An 18007-nucleotide genomic window follows, 5' to 3' on the forward strand; every position below is an offset into this window, starting at 1 on the left:
AAAGATGGAGTGCTGCCTAGTTTCATATTTTTTGAGGACACCATGTCTGTCTTCTGCTAAGCAGGTAGAACTTGCCATCTGTGGTGCTTGGCATGATCAGTTTGGTTGAAATAGAGCCCACAGCTCAAAATGTATTACAAGAAAATGGACATGCCAATGCAGTGTGATTGCTTAAGCTTGGTTTCTATGGGGAACCAGATTGGAAACATGCACCACTACTCATCTCTTCCTCCATAGGATTAAGTTACCTAAAATCTTTATGCCCCTTTCGAAGAACTGAGAAGAAAAATGACTGAGAAGATAGTTTCTTTAGTTCCTTGAATGGAAAAAAATACTGTGTGCTTTCTTAGTATGCCGACTACGTAATTTTCAGGAAAAAAAAAATCTTTTTTCCCTTTTTTTCTTGCTGAGTAAGCAACCAGGACATGCTCCAGCTGAGAGGGATTTTCCTTTTTATAGGTATCTGATTTTCAGTGGGAAGCTTACCAGACTAGGAAAAAATGGATATATAACCCATTATGGTTCTAATTAAAGAACTCTACTTGTGTATTAACCCAAGAGACAAAGGATTCTTTTTTTCTTCCAACCAGAATTAGCTGACAGAAGCATATACATACATACATACATACATAAGCAGCCATGTGCCATTAGTAGTTTATCATACCTTTGTTTTCCTTGCTGTTTTTTGCCAATGCAAGAGAAGGGCAGCAGCCTACAAAGGAGGAATTCCAGTTGCTCCTTGGAGGCTCTTTTGAGGGCTTGTTACTGTTGCTCCTTGAATGCTTCTAAGCAGTCTCTTCTTTTACAACTTACTTCCTTATAAACTAGCTTAGCACCTATCTGAGGAAAACAGGTACTTAAGAATTATTTTCATTATTTTCCTTCATCACATGTCCCATGTTTCACAGGAGGATCCTGAAAGGTAGTAGGAACAGATTCAAATATCTCCTTTAAGTAAATGGAAACAGGTTCATAACCGCAGTGTGGGCCTGGATTTTTGTTAAAGTGCTTCCATGTCATCTTCCAACCGTGCGAGCCCAGACCAGAGGCCTGGGTCTTCAGGTCATTCTGCAGCTGCAAAAATCCTTCTGTCTGTATGTTGAGGTAGGATTTAAGGGGACAATGAAAGATGTCATGGAAGAAGTCTTGGGAGGTGGACAGCTCTTCCTGTGAGGTGAACTGCATCGTGGCAAAGGTGTTCTGTAGTGACTCCGTGTATGCGGCAGAAGCTAGTATAATACCCACCTCTGCCAACCTTTTAAATGAAGGCACAAGGTCACAGCTGGGCCTGGATAAGTCATGTGTATGATTAACAGTGTAGAAGAAAATTTTAATCTAAGCTTTGAAGGTTCAAAAATGGTTGACGTGCAGGTGCTAAAATGCTTACAAAGTGCTTCTGACTTCTTCTGTATTAAAAAAAACAACAAACTTCCACTAGGAAGCCAAAGCAGCTTGGCCCCTTGTATGTACTAGCAACTTCTTGTTTTTTATTTCTCATTATTTCTCACATAAGCAAACCCACTTTAAGTACACGTGATATCTGTGATGTCTTTTCTACGGTGCCCAGGGGAGGCAGAAAACTGTGATCCGAGGGCCAGAGTTGATGGAATGGAAGGCTCTTTGCTGACATTCAAGAATGTTGGGCCGTCATCAGGGTGCAGGTTTGAATTTGACATCCACCAGTAGTCAAATTGGAACAAAACTAGGGGCAAACATCAAATGGCTTATGGCTGTTAGCGTGTCTGGAGTGGAGAATGTTCTCTGCCACCTTCCTAGTGCAGTTATCTTGCCTGACTGAAGGGTGAACTCAGTGGAAATGTTACTCAATTAAGCAGCTTTGAGAGGACAGCATAGCAAGGGCTCTGAATATTAAAGGCACGGTGAGTTCTGTGGGGTTTCTGTGATATATTTCTTCATTTTACCTGTGGTGTAAGTGTGTCCAAAGTAATCCAGCAGTTATTTTCATGTAAAGTGTAAAAAAGTGCATGTACCTGTTGATTGAAGAGAAGAAGAAATGAACTAAGAAGAAAAAAAAAGCATAGTAGTGAAAACAGAGAAATGCTTGGTACATGGCTATATATAATACATCTCTGTTGCTGAATTTAGGCTGTCCTAGAAGTTGAAATAGCAAATCAATGCAATCTCCCCTGCAATGTTTCAAAATCAAACTTGATAAACAGTGGGGAAAAGAAAAGAAAAGAAAAGAAAAGAAAAGAGAAGAAAAGAAAAGAAAAGAAAAGAGAAGAAAAGAAAAGAAAAGAAAAGAAAAGAAAAGAAAAGAAAAGAAAAGAAAAGAAAAGAAAAGAAAAGAAAAGAAAAGAAAAGAAAAAAGAAAAGAGGTCTGTCTGTGTCTGAAGGTAAGTCAAAGATGCTGACAGATATAAGGATCTATAGGAAAAAAATGCACCTTTTAATTCATGGTTGATCACCTAGAAGCACGTTCAGGTTCTGTTGAAGGATCCCAAAGCAGGAGTAGTGCAGAGCTCAAAGAGAGCCTGGCACCTCATCACCAGTGACAGCATGGCAGGCAGATGGCTTAGAAGTCCTTGTTGGGCTCCTGAGAGGAAGGTGGTGGGGCTGAGTCTTGGAAACAGATCATTTCATTTGGGAGAAAGTCTTTCCTCTTCTAGGAGCAGGAGAGCGCTCACTACATTCAGCCAGCTCTCTTTGTAAGGAGAAAAACAGCTACATGCTGTGATGGTATTGCTGTTTTTCATGGTGAGCAAGTGACTCACCTTGAAGTCTGGGGTGGGGGTAAGGAACAGTGCTGCTTTGTTTATTTAAAAAAAAAAAAAAAAAAAAAAGAGGGGGGCAAAACAATGTCTTCTGCAGCTGGCATCCAGACCTGACTTCTAACATCTCTTGTGCTTTATTTCTATTGATTCATGTCAGCCAGCCAAGTGGGCTGTGCAGGGAACTTTGTTTCGTAATGAGATGTTAGGCAAGGGGAGGATGTTTTTTTATTTTTTTCAGTGAAGTGCTGGAAAGATCTTTCTGGCTAAAAGGATGTGATCTGAAGGATAAATAATTGGGCTGGGAGCAGACTTAATTGCTAATTTCCTCAAGCAGGTCCCAGGAAATGAATTTTATCTTCCTTGTTGTACTGGGATGACTTCTGTAATTGAATTTTTTCCTCTGGTAGGGCTCTGACTACTACTTCAGTGTAATAGCCAGATTCCCAAACAAAGTGTTATCTCGCAGCAAGTCAGCTTGGTCACAGGAGCAGCCTGGTATTCAGTAACAAGGAGCTTTGTATGGACTAATTTGGCTTCTCAGCTCTCTTTAAAGCCAGATTGGGTATTTCCACACTGTCCTCAAGAAAAGGTACAGTAGGATATCCATAAAAAAGAGATACATGGCTTGTCTTACAGCTTCTCTTCACAGGTACTCGTAATTCCTCTGAATCATATATATATATCCATATATACTTTTTATTTCTTTGGGGGAATTATGTGTCAGCACCCCACTTTTCTATTGCTGGATTGTACTCCTCAGACTATAAACCATTTTTCTTGTTCTTCATAAAAGTTCAGGTGAATGCGTTGCTGTGAAAAATATGGTGGCATGCCACTTATTCAGCCTTTTCTTCCTAAAGAAGTTGCTCTGTAAATTCGTTGTGTCAACTCTCACATCTCCAACATCAGTAATGTTTTTGGTATGGCCAGTCAGAATTACAGGGATTGCTAAATCCCTGGGAAAGACTGGGACACAAATAGTAGCTAATCTGTGTAGCCCATTGAAGGCTAAGCATGAAAACCATCTCAGAAACTGTTTTCTCCTGTTAGCATGAAGATCATTGAAAAAGTTCGTCTTACCTCAGAACACTCTTATTTTTCTTACTGATCCTCCATTTTTTTAATGTTTTAGTCAAATAAACTTAAGTGCTTGGGTCACTTTAGGGTGACTGTCAATTTGAGTTTCACTGCTCTTTTGTCTTCCTCAGGCACCAATGCTGCCAGTTCCCCTTGAAATCTGTTCTTTTGAAGCACTTGATGAAGTCCAGCAGTTTCACTTCACTTTTTACATCACGCGTATGTTAATTGCTTTTATATCTGACCAACGGTGCGTGAATGAATCGTACGAGGCTCCTGTACTTGAACTGGCTGTGCGGCTGTACTGTGGACAGCAAATATGCTTTGGATATCGTATCTCTGCACCATGTGGCAAACCAAGTACTGGCTAAAGGAAATCTGCCAGAGTGCTTGCGCTGAAGACTTAAGTCCCTTGCCCCTCATGGTAATAGAAACAGTGTCCATGCAAACCCCATGTGAATGACTGTCAAAAGTGTGGCTGGCTGGGATCACCTCTCACAGCAGCAGAATATCCCTGTGTGTTGTGCAGATGTGCTGTGACATGACTGTCTGTCATCTTGGCATCGCGCAGAGAACTGGCGGACTCCTGGTGCGTGTTTCTAAATGTATTCCATATGTTTGACTGATACTGCCACCCCAAATGCAGGTGTTAGTCATGTGCCCAGAACACATTCCCATTCCTCTCCAACCTATTCTAGTTATTTTCTTTACCTCCTTTGGCTACAACTCTCCATTCCAACTCCTAGAAAACTGTGCCTTCAATAATGCGTAAATCCCATAAAGTGCTGAGAAGTCTTTTTTACAGCCATTGCATTTTCTAAAAGTGGAAGATTATTTTGCGAACAGCAAAATTAGATCTGAATGAATGGCTAATAACTTGCCTTAGTTTATAGTTTTAGTTAAAGAAAGTACACAAAGGAGTTCAGAAGGTATACAAAAGAGTTCTGGGGTTCTGCTTTCCCATTTCCCAAATACTGTGTGTGTCTGTGATCACAGCTGCAGCTCTGAGCATGCCGTAGTTGTCATTGCAAGGAGCAGATTATTCATGAAGAGTGGCCAACATTTCAGGTTATTGTTCTTGCCTTAAAGTCTTGACAGAGGTGGAACTCAAAACTTCAGTAACAGCGCAGCGATTAGAAATGACGCATTCCGGGCTGCAGACAGAGATGCACGTACAGTCAGAGATCTTGTTCAGGAAGGAGCACAAAGCTGGGCCGAGCAGAGAGCTGAGCCAGGCTGAGACCCTCTCTTTATTAGCCAGTGATAATTTATAGGATTTACAGATACAGGCCTGGACTAAGATGTTACATAAGATGTTTTTCCAATGATTGTTATTAAAAACACATCACACTCATGTTATGTTTGTTTCAGTTATGTTCCCATTCATTCACAGACCAGGCCCAAGGACATTCACAAATCATACATATGGGAGCGGTTATCCGGCCTGAGATACCATTCTCACGAGTCTGGGCTATAACTTTTTACAATTATGAGAAACGTACTTCAAAATAATCTGTCCAAGGCCCTTTATATATTATTATGTTAGTATTATGTCTTTGACCGTCCAGATGGTCATGTTAGTATTGATCTTCCTTTATCATCCAGGTGGCTGCAACCCCACATCTTGCTTTCACACATTTTACTTTCCAACAAATAGAGCCCGATTTATGGTTTCTTGTTGAGCATTTGGGTCAAGCCCACTGAAATTGGAGATGACGGCTTTGAGCATTTTGCGTATAACAATTATCTGTCTCATTGAGATGGGTAAACCAACTTCCATGTGCTGGGCAAGCCTGCAGAAGTCTTTTGGAAGCTGGACAGCGTTAGAGGATGATAAAGCACAAGAGTGCTTGGCTATGTGCTGTAGATCACCTTCTCCACAGCAATTTTTACACTTGTCAAGCAAATACATTGCTCCTGTCAAACAGCTGTAAGTTTAAAAATATCCTGGCCTTGAGTGGTTAGGAGCCCGGAGTGCAGCAGAACTGTAGCAGCTGTACCTTCTTGTATCTCCTGTGCATGGCCTCTGCTGGGTTAGAGGAGGAAGAGTGCTCTTATGGCATGGCCACCACAGGACCATCTGAAACAAGACCTTTCAAGCCTATTGGAGCTGGCCCCAAACAGTGCAGGCCACCGATTGCCTGTCATCTTCTTTGTCTCCTTATGGTTCACCCTTGCTTTGATGTCACACAGGCTGCCAGTGAGTTCAAAATAGGGACTGTCAGCTTGGCACATCTAATCTGTTTGGTTTCCTGTCTTGCCTCTCCATCTGCTGTTATTCTCTTACTTCTTAATATATCAGCTGCAGGTTTCTTGAGGTCAAATCTGTCCTTAGGTTCTGGCATTGTTCAGTGTGGTCTTAGTGTGTGACACTGCTGGGTTTTTTTTAGCAGTTCTGTAACAATGAGTAGTAGTGTCTCAAAGACCACTGACCACTGACTTGATAATTAAAATAACTGATCTGGGCCTCCTTCGTGTATCCATGAAAAAAACCTTCATTTCCAATAAATGAAATAATAGTGTAAGGTCGACTCAATGCATCTCAGTATCTTTAACAAGCGCTGAATGCTCTGGAGCAGCTCTAATGCTGCTTGGTAGCTCCTAAAGCTGACTTGGTATAATGCCCTAATGGAAATTATTCCCACAGCACAGCTACCTGCTTTGCTGATCTTTTCTCAGGAAATCGTAAAGCATTAGCAAGCAAGGTTGGGTTTATGCAGGAACTGTGTGAACCAGACATACAGTTAAATAAGCCAGGTTGTCCGTTCATATTATAACTATTCTGCCTTTATCCCCTTTCTGTAACCTGCTTTTTCATGCATAGCTGCTTTTTCTTCCCAGCAGAGCCCAGTTTGTTTGTTTTTTCGAGTCCCTGGCTCACTGTAAGCATTCAGCAGTTCTCGTCTGCTGTGGTAAATCCTTACCATGACTTGTTTGTGCTCCCAGCAGTCCAGGCTGCTTGCCCTGGTCCTGCTGAGCCACAGCCTTTGGATATAAACTGCTTGTCTAGTGATGTGTAGCACTGCCTTGGTGATGGTTGCTTTAGCAATTACTGTTGTCTTAGGGCAGGATTCAACAGAAACATTTACTGGAGTGGGGGTTGTGTGTCTAGAAGAATGTTTGCCTTGTTTACACTCAGAATATATATCTTCTCAGCCCCCAAATCACTCTTTTTTTACTATTAAGGTTCACTTGTAAGAGAGACATTATTTACATGTCCCTTTTGTGACCAGTGACTTAATGGTGTACAGCACATCGGGATAAAGCAATTTTGAGAACAGTTTTCTCTTGTTTTTCCTGAATTCAGGCATGGTATCAGAGTCCTCTAGAGACACAATAACCTTCTTCTGCACTCCAAGGTTATGAAACTGGGCAGAAAACAAATAGAACCAATGGAAGCACATAGGTACCTTATCATTCAAGATCTCCTGTCTCCTGTAACACAATTTATTGTGTAGTCTTGCTGCATTGTGTTGTCCTTTAGTCTCATTCACTTAAGTTGTTGAGATTTGCCAGTGTTCTTGGCACTAGGCAAAAACACAAATCAGCACCTGACCTGAGAAATTTTCCATGTTATGTGTGCGGAGAGATGGATTATCTCACATTCCAGTCAGTTTCTTTTTGTAAAAATTCACCCTCAGACCCAAAGGACCTGTGGTGTAAAAGCACAACTGAAATGCTAGAATGGAAAGAAGTGGGTTTTATAAACGACATTTTAAAAGTAGTAGAATCTCCCCCCTCCTACAGAACTTAAAGTTGCCTTACTCACTGTGTATGAATCGTTTTTTGTGGGAGAGGGGTCCAAGAGAGAAACATGCCAAGAAATCGTAATTGTGACCAAATCATTATGAAGAGTATGGTCAAAGGGCAATGTTTATTTCTGACCCAAAGTTTCCTCTTCTGCCTAGCTCTTTCCTTAGTTTTTCAAGCAGCTTTTGTCAGGAGTGGGTGTTGTGTGAGAAGGTTTCAGGCAGTTGGGGTTTTGGTGCTCACTTGCTCTTTCAGAGCAAAGTGGGAAGGTCTGAGTTAGGCTGGTGTGAATGGGAACCGGGGGCCCAGCCTGGTTGAGATGTCTGAGTGAGGTGGAATAAAGCCAGAGTCAGGACTTCAAGGGTTTGGGTTTGGCTTGTCCTGGGAGGGCGGGAGGGGCTGCTTGCACCAGTTGTGCCTTGCAGATTGGATGCATTTTGCCAAGTGAGCTTATTCTGGAATTAATTTTTTAGCTAATCTTAATTCAGAAGTCCTTTCAGCCTCTATAGCTATAAGGAAAAAAGAGAAGTAAATATAATGCAACCTTTTCAGCACATTGTATACAGTATGCTGAATGTAAACTCTGATTTTACAGTTCTCCCAGGAAAAGGAGAAGATGATTTCCAATAATATTTTTTTAATTTATTTCCCTGGACTGGATTTTTTTTTTTGTTCATGATGTGGTTAAGGAAAGCACTATCTATGATTTTGGTGAGTGTTTGTCTATTTTGCCAGATCAGGAGGTCTCAAGAAGAAAAGAAAAAAAAAACATAGAGGAAACATAGGAGCTTTTCCTTCACTATTCACTTCTGAATAAATAGTTGCACATATTAAGAGAAACTCTTGTACTGGCATATTTTTTCAATCTGAGGTTAATGATGAGCTTTTGCCAAACATGTTCAAAGCACCATCAGATTCAAATTCACAGCTTAACATTGCAAATAAACTTTATTTTCCTGGTAACAAAAACACATAAAGAAGCTCAAGTATAAGAATGCACACTTTTTTTACTCAACAAGCTGCAAGAGATTAGTCAAGCAACTGCTTTAGGTCGGTTGTGTCAGTAATAGGCCCGTTTCATCTGACATCTCTGAATTAAACTCCACGGAAAGCAATACAGCTTCATTTATATTCTGGCGTGCTGTCATTAATCCTGATAGGCTTGTTGGGGGATATGAAATTCCTCCAATAAATGCTACTGTCAGAATTTAAAAAGAAAGTTGATTTTTGTGTATTTTTTTTAAAGTTAAATCACAGAATGAAGAGTCAGAACTTTAGTGCATGATTTGGGGAAGTGGGTTTGCATTTTTCTCTTCCAGTAGTTACAGCTGAAAATGGGGAAGCTGATTAAAATTATTACAGCAGGAGTTTTGAGCTCAAATCTTGCCCAGCTTCAATTCAAGTTTTCATGCTCTTAGCACTGCCCGTGAGAGGCAACTAGTGATTCTAACCCTTACAGAGGAGATTTCCCATGGGAGGTTAAACTGCCAAGTTGAATTCCTCACTCTCCAGCTCCACTGAAAGAGCATTCAAAAGCTACCTCAGTACCTGCGAGGGCTGAGCTGAGCCTTCAGGCCACCCAGAACTTTTCCTAGGCAAGAGGCTGAGATGTGACTGCATGATTTTGATCTGTAGAGTAAGCATGAGTTTTCATAACTGGGAATCAACCACTTTAAAAAAGGCAAGTGCAAATACTTCTGCACTTTACCATGTCATGTCCATATCCATTCTTCTTATTTACTGTATGTCAGCATTCTGCATGGGGCTTCTGATGGGATTTGAGTAGACCTCTGTCAGATTCCAACTTACAACAGGTTATATAGCCATGCTGTACTTCGGTTTCCCTTTTGTAAAATGGTGATGCCAGAATTTTGTTTATAGCTCCCTGAGAATTTCTGCTGGAAAGCCCTGCAGGAGCTCTGTTTTGCCGCATTTCAATTTGCAATATTTTACTTAATGCTTAAGTAATTTGTCTTGGTTCTGGAGATGTCACTGGAGCTAATTATGAGTATCTACATTTTACACATACCAAGTGACTATTTCAAGGCTGAGGTCAGTGTCATTGTCACGGGTCTGAGGCACCAATAGAGTCTCTTCAAGATAGTGAGATTTATTTTTGAGAGCATTAGCTCCTAATCAGAAAGGTCCTGTGCTGCTTCAGAAAGCAAACAATACCTTTTTTTGGTGGTATCAGGCCTTTCTCAACAGTTATGGCTCTCTGCAATGTGACAGTGTGTCTCTTGGGGATGTCATGGTGAGTAGTCATTTGATCCTTTCCCTGTTCTTGCCAAACTCATTCCACGGGGTCATGCCTGTGACATTTCCAGTAGAACAGAAAGAACAGATCTTATAGAAATGAAAACATGAGATCTGGGGAGTCTTCACACCTTGTGAAGAGAATTTAAAGTATCTTCTGAATTTGCAGTGATTCCAGATGATGCAACTTTCTGGCTCACCTTGTCCAGAGGTATTGTCTTGGGAGAAGGGTGCTTAGTAAGATCCATGTAACAGTGAAGATGAGTCCAAACCAAATCAATTTCTGCCCAAAATAGTGTTAGGTGGAGACTGAGACATAGAGCTACAACTCGGTCCGTAGAATCGCTAAGAGTACTTAGCCTCTTTTGTTGCTTTGTTAAACACTGGGAACAGAAAGAGCTTTCCTACATATGCTCTTTGTTATGTTTCTGGCTTCTTTTCCAGGAGCTTAAAAGTTTCATGGAAACTACATTATTTATGTGCTTGAGAATCTCTGTTCATATGCACACTGCAGGGCTCAGAGAACGCTGATTTGTATTCATAAACATCTTGGGTACCTTCATGTCGTCCCGGGTGCCACTGTTGATTTAAATATTATTTAAACATAGCTGCTCTTTTAGCAGTGATGGTGAGGGATGGGCTCCAATGGCTTAAGGGATTCTTCCAGCCCCAGGGCTCCCTCCCATCACCTTATTTTCTAATACAGGGAATGAAGGTGTGATGGGATCCTCAGGGTGTGTTCTCAAGCTTGACTCCTGTCTCCCACTTGCTTTCACTAACATGAGGCACCTTTGTCTTTTTTAAGGACAGGACTCAGGGTGCCTGATGATTGAGAAATGAGGTAGGTTTCGTCTGTGCTCATGTTACAGTCACTGGGAGTCAAGTCAATGAAAATAATAGAAAATTAAGATAGTTCAGTTAAGGCTCTATAATAAGAACTTATAGGCTGAGAAACTGTGCAGTTGACCCAGATTCGTAGGATGAGAGGAAATGGCCTCAAGTTGTGCCAGGGAAGGTTTAGACTGGATATTAGGAAAAATTTCTTCACAGAAAGGGTTGTCAGGCGTTGGAACAGGCTGCCCAGGAAAGTGGTGGAGTCACCATCCCTCTGGAGGTGTTTAAAAAATGCATAGATGAGGTTCTTAGGGACATGGTTTAGTGACAGTGTTAGGTTATGGTTGGACTCAATCTTGAGGGGCCTCTTCCAACCAAAAAGATTCTTTGATTTTATACTGAATTGATTATTTTTTCTCATTTTTACTTTTTATATATGTTTAATCTACCTTCATTCTTGGTGGGCTTGCATGTTTTGTGGATTTTTTGGATGCTTCCTGTTACATATGATTTGCTGCTATATCTTACATGAATTGGAGACTGTTTTAGCACTCTTAGCGAGGTAAATTTCAGGCATTAGCAAGCCAAAATTTCCCCTTCCATGACTGATGGTCAAGGGGCGTTAAGTATCACCAGGAATTGTGAGCAAGAAGCTGCCATTGTTGGCACTCTTCTCTTAGTAGTCTTGCTGTCCTTCTGCCAAGATGAGGGAAAATCATCTCACTGCCTTTTTCCTGTTCTGTTTTCAGTGGAGTATTTTTATGTACATCTTTAGCTACTTAAACTCTTTTATGTTCTGTTTGGATGCTGCTCAACACTTTTAAGTCATAATCTCTTAATAACTAGTGGCAAATGTCATAGAGCAGTATAAAGAACAATGCAGTGCTGCCCTGAATGTCCTCTTTCTTGTGTAAATTGTGTTCCATAGTCTGCACCTAATGGAATTCACTTCTGTAGGTGTGGCAAAAACTGAAGTAAGCTGCCTTCCTTTTCTCAGCGCCCACCTACAAAATAAGATCCTATTATAACAGCTTTGAAGACCCATTCTGCCTGGGATCTTACTTAGCTCTTTTTTTTTTCTTTTCTTTTCTTTTTTTTTTTTAAATATCTGATTTTGAAGGCACCATCAAGAGAGGAGTGAACAAAATTTCTATTTTAATCCCAACTTTAATTTTGTTCATATATTTTCTGTATACATAAAAGGAAAACTGACCTTCAGGCTTGATGAAACGCTAAGAGTCAATCGAAAATCTATTCTTCTAAATCCAGTGAGCCTGTGTCAGGCTCTCTTGATCTAGAATGCTTAGGTTACAGCAGGGAGAACAGAATAAAATGGAAAAATGTACAAAAGATATAAGGAGATTTCTTAGGCTCCTGAAGTTTAAATCCATTTGCTGCCCTATCCTTTCCTGGCATTTGCCTTTGTAGAGCATTTGAAGAAATGTTTGTAAATGGAAAAAGTAGTTCAGAATTTATTTTTTTTCCCAAGTAATAAATGCATCTGGTTTTCACTAGTTGCCTGAGTTTTGTTTTGTTTTGTTTTGCCAGCTGTCTGCTGTCCCTTTTCACTTGGAAACTGTAGCTATGGCAAATTAAAGTCTTTGTTTAATTTTTATTTTAAAGAATCAGAAATTATAAATCATTTAGTGATAGTAATGGATTCATTATTTAGACAATAGAGTGCTTTGGGAGTAGTTGGAATCTATTTGACCACAGAAGAGGCTGTGGAAGAAAAGTAGTTGTGCTACAGATGAGCGCATGAAATACAATGCAGGCAGATCAGGACTGGAGATGCAGTAGGGGAATATATCTTGAAGTCATTTCACAAAATCTTTGCTAAACTACACAGCTAAGAGAAATGAATGTTTTACTTGAATGCATTCAGTATTATTTGAAATAGTAAGCTGAGTGCAGGTAGTAAGTTAGAGTAAACAGTCTGGCTCACTTAAAAGGTGCAGATGATACAGCATTTGTTTTGGCACATTAAACCTGCATCATGACACCCAGTGGGTTTTTTGTGATGATTAAAGAGGCAAACAGTTCATAGTATTTATGTTGCTAGTGGAAGAAAAGCACTACAGACAGAAGCATTACTTCCCCCTGCTGGTATTTTGTGTAAGAGCAAGATTTGCCCTGAATGAAAAAAAACAGAAGAGAATCACAGGTTGCAATTTGGTAGCTAGAACTGGCGTGGTGCAGTGTGGACTTCTTACTGGTGTATAAACTGCATAGGGTTTCTTTTCAGGGATTCCTTAGGACTGTGAAGGGGAGAGACAATGCAGTTAAATGTGTAATGACTGGTGGTAACTGGGAAATGGCAAACTTGTTTGCGAGAACATTTGTGGAGAAGTAAATGTGGAATTTTTTTAACGCTGAAAGGGTGAAAGGAAATAGCTCTTAATTCTCCTTTTAGATCTGCCATGGGAAAATGGGACATAAGAGCTTATGTCCTTTAAAACACAATTACACTGTTAAAGTTGAGGAAGTAGAAAATTTTATAACAAAGCTTAAAAAAAAAAAAAAAGGCAAAGTTAAATTAAACCTCTGATTTTATTTCCAGGGATACCAGCGTGTGTAGGAGTTCAGACTGGGAAACTGGATTAGGTGGAAAGAAGCTGGGCAATAGCGATCATGTCTCTGAACAGCACAGGCAGCAAAAAACTCACAAAGTCTGGTGTCCTTGGGCTTGCCAGCTGGAAATGACGGTGCGGTTTTGCTCCTGAATTCAGTGCTGTTTGATGGATCTCAAGAATCTTGTAGGAAGAGGTATACTGAAGATCAGCTGCTCCGTAATCAACTACAGGTTAAACTGAGTATAGAAATTAGATAGTTCACTCAGTATGCTTTGGTTAAAGTCTCTAGTGACTGTGTTTTTCTCAGAAACATGCAAAGGAATCACCTAGGCGTTCCTGCTCCAGCATGGGGATTGGACTAGATGATCTTTTGAGGTCCCTTCCAATCCCAAACATACTGTGATACTGTGAATGTCGAGTTTTGTGCAGGGAGACTGAAAATTAGGCAGCTGAGTACATTGTGCGAGCCAGACTTCTCCTACTAATCCCCCATGGAAAAGGCTGGAAGCTTGACAGCTTGTTTTATTGTGTGTACAAGTCACGGATATAAAGACACGGAATATTATTGTTAATTTGTTTAAATGGTATCATTTTTATGACATCAAAGTGTTCCGCTCCTGTTGGCTTCCAGAGCATTAGGGCAATGCTCCTCTGGAGACCAGTTAATCACTTAACACATCAAGACCTCTTCCAGCAAAGCTGATTTGTAGGAAATCAAACTTCTAAGTGCTGTTTGGGTTGTGATTGAAAACTATCCTAAGTAGGGATTTGATTCAGGATTCCCTTTTTCCACAAAAAATTTTCTAACATAGAGTTACAGTGTAGTGATTGAATGTTTAAAAAGATTGTACAGCTGGCAGGTAATTAGAGCACTTGAGCTACATGAGTTGGCTCTCATAAAAAAATTTTCTGATAAGTATTTCTCATTATAGAGCTGAGTAAATCATCTCCTTGATTTGTTCACCAAATTAGGAACTCTTTGAATTGATAATTTGTATCTTATCAGTGATGTGTTAATTTATTTTTTTTTTCACGATTGTGTATATTTGCCTGAGATGATTTAATACTACATTCACAATCAAATGGGGTCACTGGGGAAGGTTTGCAAAAGTCTTTTCTGATATTCTTTCAAGAAGTAGCTGTACTTGAAGGAAACCTGAAGAATCTGTGAATCATATAGCCCTGCTCAAAGATAGGTTGCTGTGGTGTTTTGCTGGCTCCAGAATTTGTGCTGTTCTGTTTTCCTCATTCTATTAACAAATAACTTATATATTAAATTCTTGTTGCAAAGGACCCAGGCCTGCAGTTAGCCTGTCTATATTGGTAAACACAGCCTCTTTGTGTTTCCATCAGTACACGGTCCCCCACAAAATGTGCAAGTCACATCATTTCACTTCATTTCATTCCTTGCTGCCTTTTTTTCGTTTAGTCCCTCTGAGAGTGCAGCCTTTGGAAAAAAAAAAAAGCTGCATGTGTGGTCCTGGTATTTAAGAGTTCCTTAAATGGCTCCTCATCATCTTCTGGGCAGAGGATTGGGAGGTTCTGTCATACAGGTCTGTGCCATATATACCATCCTAATGCCATGCCGTTGTCCTGACATTCAGAAGTGCTCGGTTGTCCCGTTTTCAGCTGGGTTTGTGGTTTGGGCCAGCCTTGCCAACCTGTCCCTGGGTCACTGGCCCCAGGGGATGTCCCCACACAGCTGGGTGCTGCCCCGGCAACCCCTTTATGACATCAGGTCTTCTGTCTCCCGGGCGCTTGGAGACGTAGCGCCAGTTCCTGCAGGCAGAGCGAGAAGGTACGCATAGCAGCATGTTGCGCGTTAGGTCTTTTCCCTAATTTTTTTAAAGCATTTCTTGTCTGGAAAAGCCTATTTGTGCATCAGAGAATAGGAACCCCAAGGAAATTGCTTATCTGAGAGGGGAGGAAAAAGGGCAGACACGAGTCTCCTCTCCATGACATCAGTGTAGATCAACAGGACCCCAGCCAGGGAAGCACCTGCAAGTTCAAAGTCAGGCACTCTGTATTGGGTCATGGACGATCTGGTATGAACCTTGAGGAAAGACCATCCACAGCTGTCAATTCCCTTGGATGCATTATCGCAGGACTAATTGCTGTGGGCAGGCAGCACCGTGGGGGTGACACCAAAGCATGACGTTGGAAGCTGCTGCTGCCTGCAGGATTGAAAGCTACAGGATAAAGGAACTTGGGTTTCTTGGGTTCTGGTCTTGCAGAGAATAAGGAAAAGGAAGAAATTTGATGTCATGAGAAGAAGTGGAAAAGATCTGATGACTGGGTAACAGAAGGGCTTGAAAAGGCATGATTACCTTATTGTGCTATGTGAAGCACTGTTTTATCACCAGCTCTCTTAAAAATCATGCCGTCATCCACCTGCCTATCAGAGTCATGCAGCTCACTTGAAAATTAAGGCCTCAAAAAATCATAAATACAGGGTTTGGTATATTCGCCTACTTACATTTTTCGTTGTGTTGCTTAGTAATATCATAAAATTGTGACCTGTCCCCCGAACAGTTCAGCATTAACTTCTGGAAAATTTCAGAAGTTGTAAACATAACATCCACAAGTTCAACTGTGTTCATCCTCTTGAAGATTCCCTGTACAGGCAGCTTGGGAAATGGTCACAGACTTTTGCAGTACTGTCTCTTAGTTGCCATTCACAGAAAACACTGACAGTATTTTTGACCTGGATCTCTGTGCATACAATACACAGGATAAGGACCACTGAACCAAATGACTCTTCGCTGCTTTTCCAGAAGTTCTGGATTTCTCTTATTTCATTTTTAGGAGAGAAAGATGCTCCTGCAGCTTTAACTATACATTCTCACCTCTTTGCTCTTCAAGCTGGATGCTGTGAATTGTTTTCTCTGCAAGAAGTCAGCTCACCGTCCAAATTGCAGGTAAGGCCATTTTTATGGCTTTTTAAATTATTATTATTTAACAGCCTGCAGTGTGTCTCATTAATTTTGAGTGGAGAGGGGAAGGTTCCAGGAGGGCTTGCTGCTGATTTAGCTTTAAGCAGAAGTGTCTTTGAGGAGCAGGACAGCAACGTAATCCCTCTTTTATGAGTGCTCTGTAGCAATAGTATAGTGCTGTAATTCAGCGAGTAGCCTGGCCAAGTACAAATTCTATGTCGTGTGCGTGATATTTCTCCATTAGGGAGAAGGGTAGACAAAAAGAGATTTCCAGGGGTGTGACTTTGGCAGCAAGAACACATCTCCACCATAAAACTGCCCCTTTAACTTTAGTTGCTTTGGAAGCGTCTTTCCCTGCGGAGTGGTCCAGCTGGTGCAGAATTGCACCAAAGTGGAGACCATTGGCTACTGGGACAGTTACTGATTCTAAAAATAGCTTTTTGAGGGTTTCTTGAAGTTTTCTCTGAATCAGCTGCCCCCGGCAAGTAACCAAAACAAGATCAGAAGACTGGTGTGAGCTGATGCAGCAGTTGCAACGTGCCAGGAACGGCAAACCAGCATGCAGATAGTGCACATACCAGTCACCATATTTCAGAAAAACTGCTAAGAATAGGAGGTCTTTCAAAGTATTTTGATGTGGAAGGAATCCGTTCTTTCCCCCTCCTCTTTTCAGGCCTGAGATATTTGATATTTTACTTGGAGTTAGGAGAATTAAAATGTGTTCCCAAAATTATGCACTGTGTAACAGTTCTGTTAGACAATCTGCTAACACTTCAAATTTGAACTTAACACAATCAATATGTAAGCAAACTTGGAAAAAGCAGCTTTGAGACACTGGCTTGCACTGAAAACACATTTTAACTCCACTGAGTCTGAATTTAGACTTGGAAGGTCTTAGGATACACAGATGTTACTAAATTAATTACTTGTTTTCCTACTCTTCCATACATTCCCAACTGTGTAATAGCTGCCATTAAAATAGTTGCTGTTGTGAAGAAATAGTTTTTGCTAAAGGAATATTATTCTACTGAAACAATGGTTGTGTTAGCTTTCTAGCTGTAAGACCCTTGTGATGATGTTTTGCTTTTGTATTTGCTGAAAGCTGCTTTTTGCTCATAATTACATGACTGTAGGAGCCAAGCGCTAAGACCGGTACCGGTCAATGCCTTTGTCTTGTGTTTTCCAGACTGTGGTAGGTTTGCTGCAGGCCCTGTGATGAGATGAAATTCACATACCGTTTAGTTATTGGCTTGAGCCCTTCAGTAAATCAAGGGGTCCTCCAGGAAGCTGTGTGAAGCAGGAAGTACTGTGGAAATGGTTTATCTCTGGTGCTCAGGAAGCATTTGCATCTGAAGATGGGTCTGCAGGATCTGGCACAGCTTTTATGAACATCTCTCAGCCTGCATACGTATGTGTGTGCTTGTGTGAATGCTGAGGACATTCTCTTGTACTCTGATATGAGCCATACAGTGGAAATGTTTATTTGCTTGTTAAGGAAAAAAAATATGAGAGCCATTTTTATGGCCAAGAAGCTTTTCAGTCAGCTCTCCCAGTATTTCTAATTGCTACTGTTTTACTTCCAACACTAATGAACTCCTTAGGAATGTGCAACATGTTTGAAGATAAGATCCTCCTCATCTGCTTCTGGAGTTTGAGCAGAAACACAAGGCAAGAATTTACAAGTCTTTTGCACGTACTTGTATGATGTTTTGATAAAGTAACTCCATTGCATCTTGCTTATGTGTATGAAAATTCACTAGCTACTTGGAAAGAGCTTGCTTAGGTAAAGTTGGTGTGCCTGAACCTTTCATTTAAGTATGAGGTAGTCCTTGAGGCAGAGGAGGATCTG

At 40.8% G+C, this 18007-nt stretch overlaps 1 protein-coding gene across 1 annotated transcript in view; it reads left to right on the top strand.

Moving 5' to 3' along the window:
* Window positions 1-16091: 16091 nt before the first annotated feature.
* The window catches only part of AFF1 (ALF transcription elongation factor 1), a 124289-nt gene continuing 122373 nt past the window's right edge, over window positions 16092-18007 (top strand). The window contains exon 1 of the mRNA XM_065061804.1: window positions 16092-16143. The gene's annotated coding sequence lies outside the window, so the exon portion shown is untranslated. The remainder of the gene's footprint in view (window positions 16144-18007) is intronic.

This window comes from Columba livia, chromosome 4 (assembly GCF_036013475.1).
Source record: "Columba livia isolate bColLiv1 breed racing homer chromosome 4, bColLiv1.pat.W.v2, whole genome shotgun sequence".
Taxonomy (NCBI): domain Eukaryota; kingdom Metazoa; phylum Chordata; class Aves; order Columbiformes; family Columbidae; genus Columba; species Columba livia.